Consider the following 14,626-nt stretch of genomic DNA (forward strand, 5'->3'; position numbering starts at 1 on the left):
CAAAATGCTCAAAACCCAAAAACTCTCTCCAAAATCACTCAGTAAAACTAAAAAGGAAAAGCTCCCTTAAAACTTCAAATCCTAGGCTATTTATACACTTTCTTCAAATGATCATTAAGCCTTGAATTGGGCCTTTAGTCTTGATGGAATTGGGTTGACAATAGCCTCTGTTGACAATAAACTTGTGAACCGGGCCATGAACCATTCACGTTTGAGTCAACGTTTGAGGCAAACGTTGACTCAAACGTCTTCATGTGTGGCATTATGCAGCTCGGCCAAGTTGCTGTCATCCACATTTGAGCCAACGTTTGAGGTCAAACGTGAGCTCAAACATGGTTCTTCCCAGACTCCCTTTTTGTATGCTTCTTGGGGGCTACTTTGTCCTCTTGTCGCGTTGCCAATTTTATGCCCAATATAGACTATTATATATGGTTGGAAAGCTCTGAATGTCAGCTTTCTAACCCACTTGGAATCACCTCAATTGGACATCTACAACTCAAGTTATTCTTGTTGGAAGTATGCCCCTTCATGCTGTTTGGCGCCAACGTTTGACCTCACGTTTGAGGCAAACGTTGGCTCAAACGTTGCTGTGCCCAGGAGTGCTATTTCTCTTCTTTTTGGCGCCAACGTTTGACCTAACGTTTGAGGCAAACGTTAGCGCAAACGTTGGCTCCTTCCCCTATTTTTTTCTTCAGCCAACGTTTGCCTCAACATTTGAGGCAAACGTTGGCGCAAACGTTGGCTCTTCTCCAGGGTGTTCTTCATCTGCTTCTCACGTTTGAGTTAACGTTTGAGGCAAACGTTAGCTCAAACGTGAATCCCTCTTTTCAAGCCCATTCTTGCAACCTTCTTCCAAGCTTTATTTCACCTATCATCAATCAACAATTGTATCAAAGCTATGCCATAATCATGAGAGTTGTTCTTCTTCTTGTCATATGAGCAATTATGGCACAAAAACTCATGAAAATGCATCAATTTATCCATGGTTGATTGAATCAAAGGAAACATGAAATTCAACCCAATTAACTTACTTATGGCTTAAGAAAGTGCATGAAACTAAATGAAAACAAAGAAAAAAGACTAGTGAAACTAGGCTAAGATGACTTGTCATCACACTCAAGGCCACGTGGACGCGTCATCCACGCGTACGCGTGAGAAGGAAATCAGCCAGCGATGCGCATGCATGACGCTGATCACGTGACCTCATTAAAGTGAATACGCTGGTGGCGATTTCTGAGCTTTCCAAGCCCAAATCCAACTCATTTCTAAGGCTATTTGATGCAGAATTCAAGTTTGGACAAGGGGGGAGCAATTAGTTAGTGTAGGAAGCATGCCTTAGGTTAGTTCTAGAGAGAGAAGCTCCCTCTTCTCTCTAGAAATTAGGATTCTTTGTTTATTTTCATATTAGATTTAGGTTTAATTACTTGTTTTGATTTAGTTTCCTTTACTTTTCCTTGTTGATTTGCTTTAATTTCCTTAGTTCCTCTTGTTAATTTCTCTTTTGTGTCACTTTTTAGTTTATGAACACTTTTGTTGATTTTAATTTCCTTTAATGCAATTTGAGGTATTTCATGTTAATGTTGTTTTTTTAGATATTATTGTTAATTTCTTGCATTGGGTAGTAGTAGATTTTATTATTCTTGCCTATTTACTATGCTTTCCTTTTATGCCTTCCAAGTGTTTGATAAAATGCTTGGTTGGATGTTAAAGTAGCTTTTTGAGCATTCTTGGCTTGGAAAGAGAAATTAGGCAATCTTGAGTCATTAATACCCAACTCATATTGGTAATCTAGAGTTGTTAGTTAATATTAATTCTATTGACTCTAATCTCTAGCTAATCCAATTAGTAAGTTGATTAGGACTTATGGATTGAGATTAACTAGTCTTATTTGACTTTCTCTCATGTGAAGATAACATTGTACCTTCTTTCGATGTTGAAGATGACGAAATAGGATTAACTCTTGTTAAGAATTGTGTGATGATTAATGACTAGGATAGAAAGCCTTGATTCTCAATCCTTATCATAAATGTCTCTCTTTATTACTTGCTTTCTTTAGTTGTTTGAATTACTTTTGTTGTCTTTTTAATTTCTTGTTTTATCAACCCAACCTCCCCCCCCCCCCGTGATACTCATAACTAATAATTGAGCACTCGATTGTAATTCCTAGGGAGAACGACCCAGGACTAATACTCTCGGTTACTTTTATTGGGTTGGACTTGTGACAACAAAAAATTAAACTTTGATTTGAGGATCGAATGTCGGTTTGGTCTATGTTCACAACGAAATTATTTTGTTGAATTCCGAACCGGTACAAATCCTCATTTCAAGTTTTTGGCACTGTTGCCGAGAAATTTCAATGTGTGCTTATTGTTGGTTATTGTACATATGTTAATATTGTAAATAGCTTGGTTTTTGGTTTGTTTGCTAGTTTTTGCTAGTTTTAGGATTTGGTTTCTTTGTTTCTTATTAGATTTCGTTTTTATTTGATCTTGCTACTATGAATTCTCACCACCTTGGCTATGAGTTTGGTTCTAACTATGTTGTAGGGAATGGAAGCTACAATGAGGATACGCATCAAGGATGGGACAATCAAAGGTCGGAGGAGCCTCAAGCATTTGATCAACCTTCATGGCAACAACCTCCACCAATGTGCTATGATCAAGAGCCATATCATGATGCATACCAGTCTAATGTGTGTGGTGGGCCTCCTTGTGTTTATCAACCACAACCACCATATGCTTATGAACCCCCTACTCAACATTGTTATCCACCATATTCACAAACCTCATACTACCATTCACCTCCATATGATCCTAACCCGTATCCACCATACCAACCACCATATGAACCATACTTAGAACCACCACATTTCCAACACCAATACTCCCAAGAACCACCATTTCCTTATACACCACCTCAAGACTTTCACCAACATGAATCACTTTCCAACTATGACACTCTTCCTCCAAATAATGAACCCTCTTTTCTACCACTACCTTCATTAGACCAATATCCCCAACCCCTAATACAAGAATAACAAGAACTTCTAACTCATTGCTAAAAGCAAGGGGAAGTCGTGGATAGCTTAACCGAAGTAATGAGCCAATTGGCATCATTGTGCTCAACTATCCAACATATCCTTATTGTTAAATGTGGAGGATTAGTTGAGGAGCTTAATGAGAAGGAGAATTTGGAGCTTCAAGGTGAAGAAGAAAAGTTGAAGCAAAAAGTGCAATAATAGGAGGAAGCCGAGATCGTTGAAGAAGAGGAAGAAGCGGTTGAAGAGTTAGGAGATGTTGAGTACAAAGAGGAATCTCAAGTTGAAGAGCCTTCTTCCATGGAATCTAAAGCCCATTGTTTACATTGTTTACAAAAGTCATTGTCTACCTAGAAAAACCCATAAATAAATAGGAAAAAAATAACTCAACAACTAATGACAAGAATGTAGCATCCTGAACAACACAACAACAAGCAGCAATAACGACAAGGCAATAACGACATAGAAACTAGCGACCTCCATAACAAAACAAACATCAACAAAATGTGAACAAATAGCAAGGATCAAATAGAAGAAAATACACTTCCTAGAAGCACCGTTAACGATGCTGGAACACGACTGCAGGAAGGCACAATGGTTAGAATTGGAAGGCATGGCTGAAGGCAACGGCAACAGCAACAACAGTGCGAAGAAGAGGACAGGGGCTGTCAGTGAAAAAGTGGAGATTTGAGAGTTTGAGAAGAAAGTCCTAAAGAGGGAATTCAATTAAGGGATCTCGAGTTTTTTTTTTTTTTTGATAATTTGTGGTGCATTTTATTTTATTTTATTTTATTCTTTTATTCATCAGTAAAATGACACCGTTTTTATATTTGTTACAAGAGGTAAATACCAACTCAGAACTTGAAAGATTCATATGTTGACAAAATGGTACCTGAAATATATTATTAACAAAATAGTTCTTAAAAGACGCTAACAAAATAGTTATTAAAAGATTATTAATTTTGACAAAGGTGACCAACTGTTAACTAAATTAGAAGACGCTAACACTAAACGCTAAGCTAACAGTCAACAACTATTATAATTACAAAAATTACCCCCAACAATTATTTATTAAAAAGCTTCAACAGTTAAATCTAATTCTTACAAAAAATATCTTCTTTTTTCTCTCAGCTTAACACACAGCACAACAACAAAAAATCCAAATTCAAATAAAAATCATAACAATAACAAATTTAAATTCAAATAACAACAACAAATTGAAATTCAAATAACAGCATCAAACCCACTATCCATTAAAAAAATCAGAGAAAGAAAAGAAGATAAGAAAGAAAGAGCAATGAGGAAGGTAACGGCCTATGAAACACAGATACTTTCTTGATTTATCTATTCACGTTTAAGACACGACACTCCTCAATACTCGTTTAACACGCATGTCTTATGTGTCCAACCATATCTTAAAAAATTTTTTTCTCCAGACACGCTTGGACACACCTAAATACCATCATATATCAGGGAACTCAGCCTTATTCTTAACATGTATTCTTAAAATGAGTTTAGAAATAATATATAATTAATTATTAAAAATGTTTTTAATATTTTATATAATTAAAAAAATATTAAAATAATTAAAAAATTAATTTATATTTTAATATCAATAAAATACTAAAATATCATTATAATTTATTTTATATTATATATATATATATATATATATATATATATATGTGTGTGTGTGTGTGTGTGTGTCTGTGTGTGTGTGTGTTTTGTGTTGTGTCATGTTCCGTATTCGTGTTAGTGTACGTGCTTAATAGGTAACACAAAGGAGGATGGCGTAGCTGCCACTAATGCTACGTTCCATCTTCTACCTCATTCACGTCTCAGATCTGCTGCTGATAGGTTCCTTCGCATTGACACCTGGCTTTAGTCCAACCTCTCTTTCCCTCTCTGCAGATTCGCCATTGTGATCGCTTCTGCTGCTGTCGAAGGGAGGAGACGGGAGAAAGAGAGGTGAGGAAAGAGAGAGGCAGTACAGAACAAAGAGACATTGCGAGAGAGAGAACATAAAAAGTAGAGAAAGAAGAGGACAACAATGGCAATGGGGCAGAAGCCATTGCCACTTCCGCTGAGTACAAAATGAAGAGAAAGGGACACTACGCAGAGATGTTGAGAGATAATCGAAGAAGAGGAGTTGACGAAATTGAGGAGTTGTTGTCTTGTCTTTTTAACGTTGTTGCTTTTTTTCTAGAGATTTTTGAGTGACTGACTGAGTTGGATAATGAAGAAGAAGAAGAAGATATGAGAGTTATGGATGAGAGGATTGGGGAAGAAGATTGGTGGTTTTAGTGAGGAAAAAGGAGATTAAGGTTTTTTTATTGATTTTTTTAATTATAAAATAAAAAATAGGGATAATTTTTGTAATTATAATAATTGTTGACTGTTATCTCATGGTTTAATGTTGATGTCATCTAATTTAGTTGATGGTTGGTCACTTTTGTCAAAATTAATAATCTTTTAGGAATTATTTTGTCAATAATATCTTTTATGTACATTTTGTCAGCGTTTAAATTTTTCAAGTATCGAATTGGTATTTACTTTTTTTTGGACAGGGGTATTTATATTTTGTTACAAATATCGGTTGGGTTTTAGTTCAGTTACAAATAAATATTTGTTGGAGAGTTTGAGCCACATTGACCAATATCAGTTTAATAACACGGCGACACCTCTTTAACCACTTTCCGTTTAGACCAGTTTCATTAGATGCACTATTCGTTGGTTAGACTCAAACGAATTGCTAATCCTTTATCAAAAATTGTTGTTCTGAGTAAAAATTTTATTAGTTCTTCAAGATTCATTTGATTATGTGATGTTTTTAGATCTCTTTTATGTTCTAAGTAAAATCTTTTATGGAGCAGACTTGCCTTCCTTGAGTTTGATGGCGCATCAAAACAAAATCCTGGAAAAGCTGGTGCTAGGCTATGTTGCCTGCTATTGATAGAAGTGTGGTATACATTTGATGTTAGTTTTTTCTAGTATACATGTGCTATTTTTGCTGTTTCTTCATTGATTGCATGTAATATCTCCTTTTCCTCCGATATACATAAACTGTTTTTGTTGTTTTCTTATAGTTTGAATATAACAGTTTTGTTTCTTCTCTGTATTTCAACATTTATGTTCTAATCTTAAAGAACTCCTGGGTGTCTATTTAAAGACTTTGAGTCTTAGTGCCAAAAAAAAAACTATGTTTTCACCGATGGCCTCATAACCTTGTAGCACACTCAGATTCCTTGAGAAAGACTTGATTTTATATTTGGCTTACAAGACTTTTAATACTTACTTAATTTGAGATCATTTTACATGATCCTCTTCACCAGGCTTTTTAGACCTTTGGTTAACCAAAGAACAATAATCTTTACTTTTGTTAGCAATTCTCATATCATTTAATTTCAACATGTTTGTAAAACATTGTATACTTGCATCATAGCAAATTATAGGATACTCAGGCATGATGCATCACAACACAGGTAACTGATATTATCAAATTACTAACACCAATAAACTACATATTTTTTTAAAAGTACTATTTGTATATTGAAATCAACCACTATATATTTATGTATAAATATATGTATAATTTAACTCATTTTTAATGTATATTTTGTATTCTAATATTCTATTATATTCTAGTGGCTAATTATAATAGCTAATTTTGATATACATCTAGCATTTACATGTTTTACTTTGGGACTTAATATCGAATAACCTGCTAGCTGATGAAGTCAGATTTTCTAAAGTAAATTATGGATAAATGACATGATGACAAACCTCAATTTTAATTTGAAAATATCTTCTAAAGTCTGAATGCAAGAAAAATATATGATTTTATTCATGCTCTCTTTGTTTTCTCACTTTCATTTGCAACTAAATGGTTACTGATTTTTATAATTTGTAATTTTTCCTTCCCAATAATCTTATGCTACTGAACTAAACAGATTGACAACTCATGGAAGGTCTAGAATCAAAACTTGTCTACATTGTATAACATGGCAAAAGAACTCAAGCACCAATTTTCTCTCTTACAGATGACTGATGTTTTAAGGGTAGATACTAGTGACTTCGCTATTAGTATGTATGTAATGTTTTTGGGAGCTTTCTATGATGGTAAAAGAATATTTTGGTCTTTAAAGGACCAGGATGCATAATGAAATAGATAATTGTTATTGGATTCTCTCATAAATATGAATTTTTATAAAAAGAATCCATCCAACCATCATTGCACTTTATGACTGTGCTTTGACTGTTAGCAAAGATTTCTTCATCACAACTTCTTTGACTTCTCCAATTTCCAGTGAAAAAAATGACAACACCTTGAGAAAACGACACCTTCAATTTCTCTACGGCCGTTGTAGACCCCGACTCCATATTCACCGATGAATTGTTCTTTTCCTGAGTCGGCTAACAATTTTTTCTTCTCTTTTTTTAGTTACTCTTTGCTCAAAGCCACCCTCTCTTTCTCCTTCTTCTACCTTAGGTGGAGAGCGAACAAGTTAAAATGTTAACATATAATTGTGGTTCTGAATTACAGGTTTTGAATTAAATGGATCTTTAACCTTTAATTTAAAATTTAAAATTTCTTCCTCAGATCTCATAGATTCTTTATTTAAAACTCTTCAATAATAATAATCTAATTTCATTAAGTAATTTTTAAAAATTATTAAAAAGAAAGGGAGGGGGAGGGGGAGGGGGAGGGAGAAGGGGGAGTGGGGAGAGCACGAATGTGCTATAACATATAACTCATAATACAACATACGCATATATGCATATTTGAATTTATTTATTTTTCACAGCATAAGGTTTGATTGGTGTCTACCATTGTTGGTGAGCACATAAGAGAGATGGTCATGGAGAAGGAAAAAAGTAAGTTCAGAACACGAGGAAGGATCACTAGTGAAGCATTTTGAATTGGGGTATAATTTTAATTTGACATTTTCATAAACCATTAAAGCAAATTATAATAGTTGGGTAAGGAATGAATAACAACCACACAAATAAAATATTTTAGGTTGGTCTTTTAAGCTTCTCAAAATACTTTTTCTACTATAGACAATTTCATGTTTTTGGGCTTTTTGCAAAAATACAGTCTCCTAAAATAATAAATAGATCCTTTATTAGATTTGATTGCTAATATTATACTCTTTGGATGTGACCCATTTTTTCAAATACAGCGTTAATTATGGAATGTTTATGCACAGACTGTCCTTTTTATTTTTTATTTTATGACTTAATGACTTAGAGCAACTCCAACAATAAATAAAATTAAAATTCCATTTACTGTATGTCAGAAAAAGGAGACTTTAGCATTGAAGTGAAAGAAAAGAAAATTCTTTCATATTTTTTAAAGTTGTAGAAGCCCTGTTAAGAGCGATATGCTCTTTTTGCATAATAACCAATAATCAATTTCCTATATTCCAACCACATAATCAAAATCCACAAACATCACATTTTTCATTTTCATCCATATTTTTTAAACCCTCTATCGGAAATGCTACTCCAACATCCTTTCCATTTCTAACTTAATTTAGTTCATCGAGACATGACTTATTTGGTGTTGGTGGCTCTTCTAACCCTTCTCTTCAGACTCTGATACAATCTAGTCCAAATTTACCACATTCAGATTTTGCCAACCCTCGTGGATTAGATGCTATCGACCTCAATGATGATGACACTGAAAATTGTAAACAAGATAGTATTCAACACTGGCATTGAAAAGAGGATGAGATGTTGATCAGTGCATGGTTAAATGTTTCTATTGATCCTATAGTTGGTACTGGCCAAAAGGGCAAAACATTTTGGAATCAAATTCACAACTATTGTATACAATTCAATGCTGATATTAAAGGGGGGGGGGGGCAGTTGCATTTAAGAGAAGATGGTATAAGATCAATAAGGCCAATGCACAATTTGCTGGTTGCTATGATCAAGCTAGTCAAAACATAACAAGTGGTTCGAACACTGGTGTATAAAGGAGTTGGCCTATAAACTTTATTCCACAAATTATGGTCAAAAATTCACTTTTGAGAGGTATTGGAATATGCTTCGTTTAAAGCAAAAATGGAGAAGCCAACTATTAGAATATCATAATTAGGGAACAAAATCTGAAAAATATCAAATAATAAAGAGAATCAGGAGGAAATCAATGTAATTTATTAGGATATTATTCCATAATTAGCGTACTCATGGTCTATAATTAGCGTACTCTTGGTCTATATATAGGGAAGAACTTTGTAATCAAATATAGGAAATCAATATAATACTTTTCTAAATTATTCTTCTTTTCTTTTCCAAACACTCTGTACCATCGTAACATGGTACCCGAGCAGTGTTAGGTTTTAGGAATTCAGAAGTATCATCACTGTCCCAGCAACACTACCAAAATCTAACATGTTAGTATCTGAAGAAACCAGCAACACTACCAACCCAAAATCAACCATTTCTGACGAATTGACATTACAAATTGCAAATATGCTATGTAATAGTCTTGGAATGTGATCATCACAAACCAATTCTGACAATTTGTCAATTGGTTTCAAATTAAATAGAGATAATTATCCATTATGGGTAATTCTTATGAAAAAAGCAATTGGTGGAAGAGGAAAGAAGGCTCACCTAACAGGGGTACCTCCGGCACCAGTAGAAACGAAACCAACATATGATCAATGGGAACAAGCAGATCAAACAATTTTTACTTGGATTATCCAGAACATCGATAAGGCATTATAGGACGGTCTGGCAACCACTTATGGAAGCAGTACCAATCCGATACAAATCTATGACCTACATCGATAAGCCAACACTCAGAAACAAGGATAGGATACCCTAGAGGAATTTTAGAACAAATTGCAAGCCATATGGATGGCCATCGACATAAAATAACCAAATCCTATCAAATGCTCAGAAGATATTCTGATTTTCAACCGATTAAAATAAGAACAGAGGTTGTATTAGTTCCTTACTGGAATTGATGAAAAATTCAAAACAATCAGAAGGAATTTGTTGAAGTAAGAGACATCTCCTTCAGTCGAGTCCACCTATGTCGCTATCCGTAGGGAGGCAGCCCGACTTCAGATCTTGAAGCCCACCACCGATGGCGTAGGCGATGCATCACAAGAAGAAACTGCTCTCAAGCATTCGTCACCACGGGACAAGGAGGATAAAAGTCAACTCTTCTACATGTACTGTAGAATGAAGAAAACAAAAAAATACTGCTTTAGGATTGTGGCTTACTCAGATTGATGGAAAAATAATCCCAAGTCATAAAAAAATCAGAGCAAGGGAGCCGCCACTGTGAGCATCCCAGAGGTTACCAACAGTAGTGGCAGCAAGGCCAGAAGAGATGAAGCAAGTCGCGATGGCAAGGCAGCAGCAGCGGTAAGGTCTGAAACTGCGCCAGAAAGTAAGGAGGAAGAAAGCTTGTTGAGCCCTAATGGACTTTATGGTCCAAGGACTATTGAACTTCTTGGCTGCTTAGCCCAGACTGTGACTCAATATAAAAAGGGAGACCCAAAATCAGAATCCAATTAAAAAGATAAATGAATAGATTTTCGATTGTGGGGCTACTGATACTATGACTCATGACCTCCATGATTTTAACAGCTTGACTATACCCTCAAAAGCTCATATTTAAATAGCTGGTGGAGAGTTAATTGATGTTAAAGGAGGAGGCTCCATTACTTTTTCAGAAAAACTGAAATTAAAAAATTGTCTCTGTGTCCCTGCACTATCATCAAAATTATTATCTATTAGTCAAACAACAAAGGAACTAAATTGTGTGGTACTCATGTACTCTACCTTTTGTCTTTTACAGGATATTCTTACGAAGAAGATCATTGGGTGTGGTACTGAGCGAGAAGGCCTTTACTACGTTGATGAAGTAGCACACTGATAAACCTCAATTTGTGGTTTATCTTGTGCTTAATTTAGAAAATTTTATCAACTCATCTCACATTTATTCAATGAAATAGCATGGTTTTATAATTCTCCCCAATTTTGTGCTTAAGTATAAAAACATATTTTTTAAGCCTTAAAATGGCTAATTTTGATTCACCTTAATTCCATTCGATGCCTTGATATGCTTGTTGAGTGATTTCAGATTCACAAGGCAAGTATTGGATGGAAGAAGTGAAGAGAAAAGCATGCAAGGTGGAGAACTCATGAAGAAATGAGCAGAATCAAGGGCCAAGCGCACGCATCATCCACGCATACGCGTGAGAAGAGATTTGCAAGCCACGCGCACGCGTCAGCCACGCGTACGTGTGAGGAGAAAATTTGCCAGTGACGCGCACGCATGATGTCAGGCACGTCACTCACTTAAAGTAAATTCGTTGGGGTGATTTCTGAGCTTCCCAAGCCCAAATCCAACTCGTCTCTGAGCCTATTTCATGCAGAATTGAGGATTGAGCAAAGAGGGGGAGCAATTAGTTGTAGGATAGCATCATGTATGTTAGTTTTCTAGAGAGAGAAGCTCCCTCTTCTCTCTAGAATTAGGGTTCTTAGGTGAATTTCATCTTAGATCTAGGTTTTAATTCTTGTTTTGCTTTAGTTTTCCTTGTAATTTCTTGTTCCTACATCTTTATTCTCTTAGTTTGTAGTGTTAATTTCTCTTTTATGCCTTTCTTTAGTTTATGAGCACTCTTGTTAGTTTTCTCTTTCTTTTAATGCAATTTATGTTTGATGTTCTTTTATTATTGATTTGAATTGTTATTGTTATTTCCTTGCAATTTGTAGTTGTAGAATTTATTATTCTTGCACTTTTATAATGCTTTCCTTTTATGCCTTCCAAGTATTTGACAAAATGCTTGGTTGGATGTTAGAGTAGCTTTTTCAGCATTCTTGGCTTGGAAAGAGAAATTAGGCAATCTTGAGTCATGAAAACCTAACCTATGTTGGCGATCTAGAGTTGTTAGTTAATATTGTTTCCATTGACGCTAATTTTTTGCTAATTCAATTAGTGAGTTGATTAGGACTTATTGATTGAGATTAACTAGTCTTATTTGACGTTCTCTCGTGTGAAGATAATAATGTACCTTCTTCCATGTTGGAGTTGGCTAAATAGGATAAACTCTTGTTAATTATTGTGATATGATTAACTAGTCTTATTTGACGTTCTCTCGTGTGAAGTTAATATTGTACCTTCTTCCTTGTTTGAGATGACTAAATAGGATAAATTCCTATTAGTCATTGCATGACTAGGATAGAAAGCCTATATTCTCAATTCTTGCCATGAATGCCTCTCTTTATTAATTTCTTTCTTTAATTGTTTTCTTTACTTTTCTTGTCATTTATTTTCTTGTACCTTTTTCCAAATCAAACCCACATATTCCTTCATAGCCAATAATTGATCACTTCATTGCAATTCCTTGTGAGACGACCCGAGGTTTGAATACTTCAGTTAATTCTTATTGGGGTTTGTACTTGTGACAACCACACATTAAAACTTTGATTGAGCATCACTTGTTGGTTGGGAACTATACTTGCAACGAAGTTATTTTTCCTCTTAACCGAGAAGAAATTCTTAGCCGACGGTTATGCTCTTTTCAAGTTTTCCCTCTTCTCTCTAGAATTAGGATTCTTAGGGTACTTTGCATCTTAGATCTAGGTTTAATTTCTTGTTCTCATCTTGTTTCTTTTATATTTTCATTCTCTAGTAGTTTAATTTCCTAGTTCCTTCTTGTTAATTTCTCTTTTATGCCTCTCTTTATGTTCATGAGCACTCTTGTTGGATTTGGCTTTCTTTTAATACAATTTATGTTTGATGTTCTTTTATTATTGACTTGAGTTGTTATTGTTATTTTTTTTTGCAATTGGTAGTTGTAGAATTTATCTTTCCTTACAATTAGTAGTTGGTAGATTTTATTATTCTTGCAATTTACCATGCTTTCCTTTTATGCCTTCCAAGTGTTTGACAAAATGCTTGGTTGGATGTTAGAGTAGCTTTTTGAGCATTCTTGGCTTGGAAAGAGAAATTAGGCAATCTTGAGTCATGAAAATCCAACTTATGTTGGCGACCTAGAGTTGTTAGTCTTATTTGACGTTCTCTCATGTGAAGTTAACATTGTACCTTCTTCCATGTTTGAGATGACTAACTAGGATAAACTCTTGTTCGTTATTGTGCTATGATTAACTAGTCTTATTTGACGTTCTCTCGTGTAAAGTTAATATTGTACCTTCTTCCTTGTTTGAGATGACTAAATAGGATGAATTCTTGTTAATCATTATATGACAAGGATAGAAAGCCTATATTTTCAATTCTTGCCATGAATGTCTCTCTTTATTACTTGTCTTCCTTAGTTGTTACTTTTATTTTCTTGCCATTTATTTTCTTGTCCCTTTTACAAATCAAACCCCCCGTATTCCTTCATAGCCAATAATTGATCACTTCATTGCAATTCCTTGTGAGACGACCTGATGTTTGAATATTTTGGTTAATTTTTATTGGGGTTTGTACTTGTGACAACCAAACATATTAAAATTTGATTTGAGCATCACTTGTCGGTTGAGAACTATACTTGCAACGAAGTTATTTTTCCTCTTAACTGAGAAGAAATTCTTAACCGACGACAATGCTCAAATTTTTGGCGCCGTTGCTGGGGAATTGCAATGGTGTTATTTTATTGGCTATTGTATATATGTGAATATTGTGAATATGTTTGCCTTTTGCTTCTATGTTAGTTATTTAGTTGTAGGACTTTGCTTTCTTTGTTTCTTGTTAGATTTTATTTTTGTTTACTCTTGTCACTATGAATTCTCATCACTTTGGCTATGAGTTTGGTTAAAATTATGTTGAAGGAAATGAAAGCTTCAATGAGGAACCACATTGCGGGAATGGATATCAAATTAGGGAGGAGCCACATGCTTATGTTCAACCTTCATGGCAACAACCTCCTCCAATCTCTCATGGCTAAAATCCACACCACAATGTGCGCAATTATAACCCAAATCCTCAATATTGTTGTCAATCACACTCACAAGACTCATACCACCATTCACCTCCATATGATCTTAACTCATACCCACCATATGAACCATATCTAGAACCACCACATTCCCAATACCAATACTCCCATGAACCACAATTTTCTTACACACCACCTCAAGACTTTCACCAATATGAACCACCTTCCAACTATAATACCCTTCCCTAAAACAATGAACCTTCTCTTCCACCACCGCCCCTAAGGGACGAAGGTCTCCATGACCTCATGCTAGAACAAAGGGATCTTAGATCCTATATCCAAAGGCAAGAAGAAGAGACAGGAAAGGAGTTCAAGGAGCTACAAGCCAAGATTGCTACTGTGGCGGAAACCATTAGGAACATGGTCTTATCCCGCCTAAGCCTATATGATCAAGGCACTCCCATTGTTGAATATAGAGAAGAAACCAAAGAGTTTAGTGATGACAAGTCATCTTAGCCTAGCTTCACTAGTCTTTTTCTTTATTTTTATTAGGTTTTATGCACTTTCTTGCATTGTAAGTAAGTAATTTAGAGTGGAATTGCATATTTTATTAAATCAACCAACCACCCTTTAATTGATACAAAATCATGAGGTTTAAGCTAAAATTAATTGAATTATG

The sequence above is a fragment of the Arachis hypogaea genome, chromosome 18, assembly GCF_003086295.3.
Source record: "Arachis hypogaea cultivar Tifrunner chromosome 18, arahy.Tifrunner.gnm2.J5K5, whole genome shotgun sequence".
In the NCBI taxonomy this organism is placed as follows: Eukaryota; Viridiplantae; Streptophyta; class Magnoliopsida; order Fabales; family Fabaceae; genus Arachis; species Arachis hypogaea.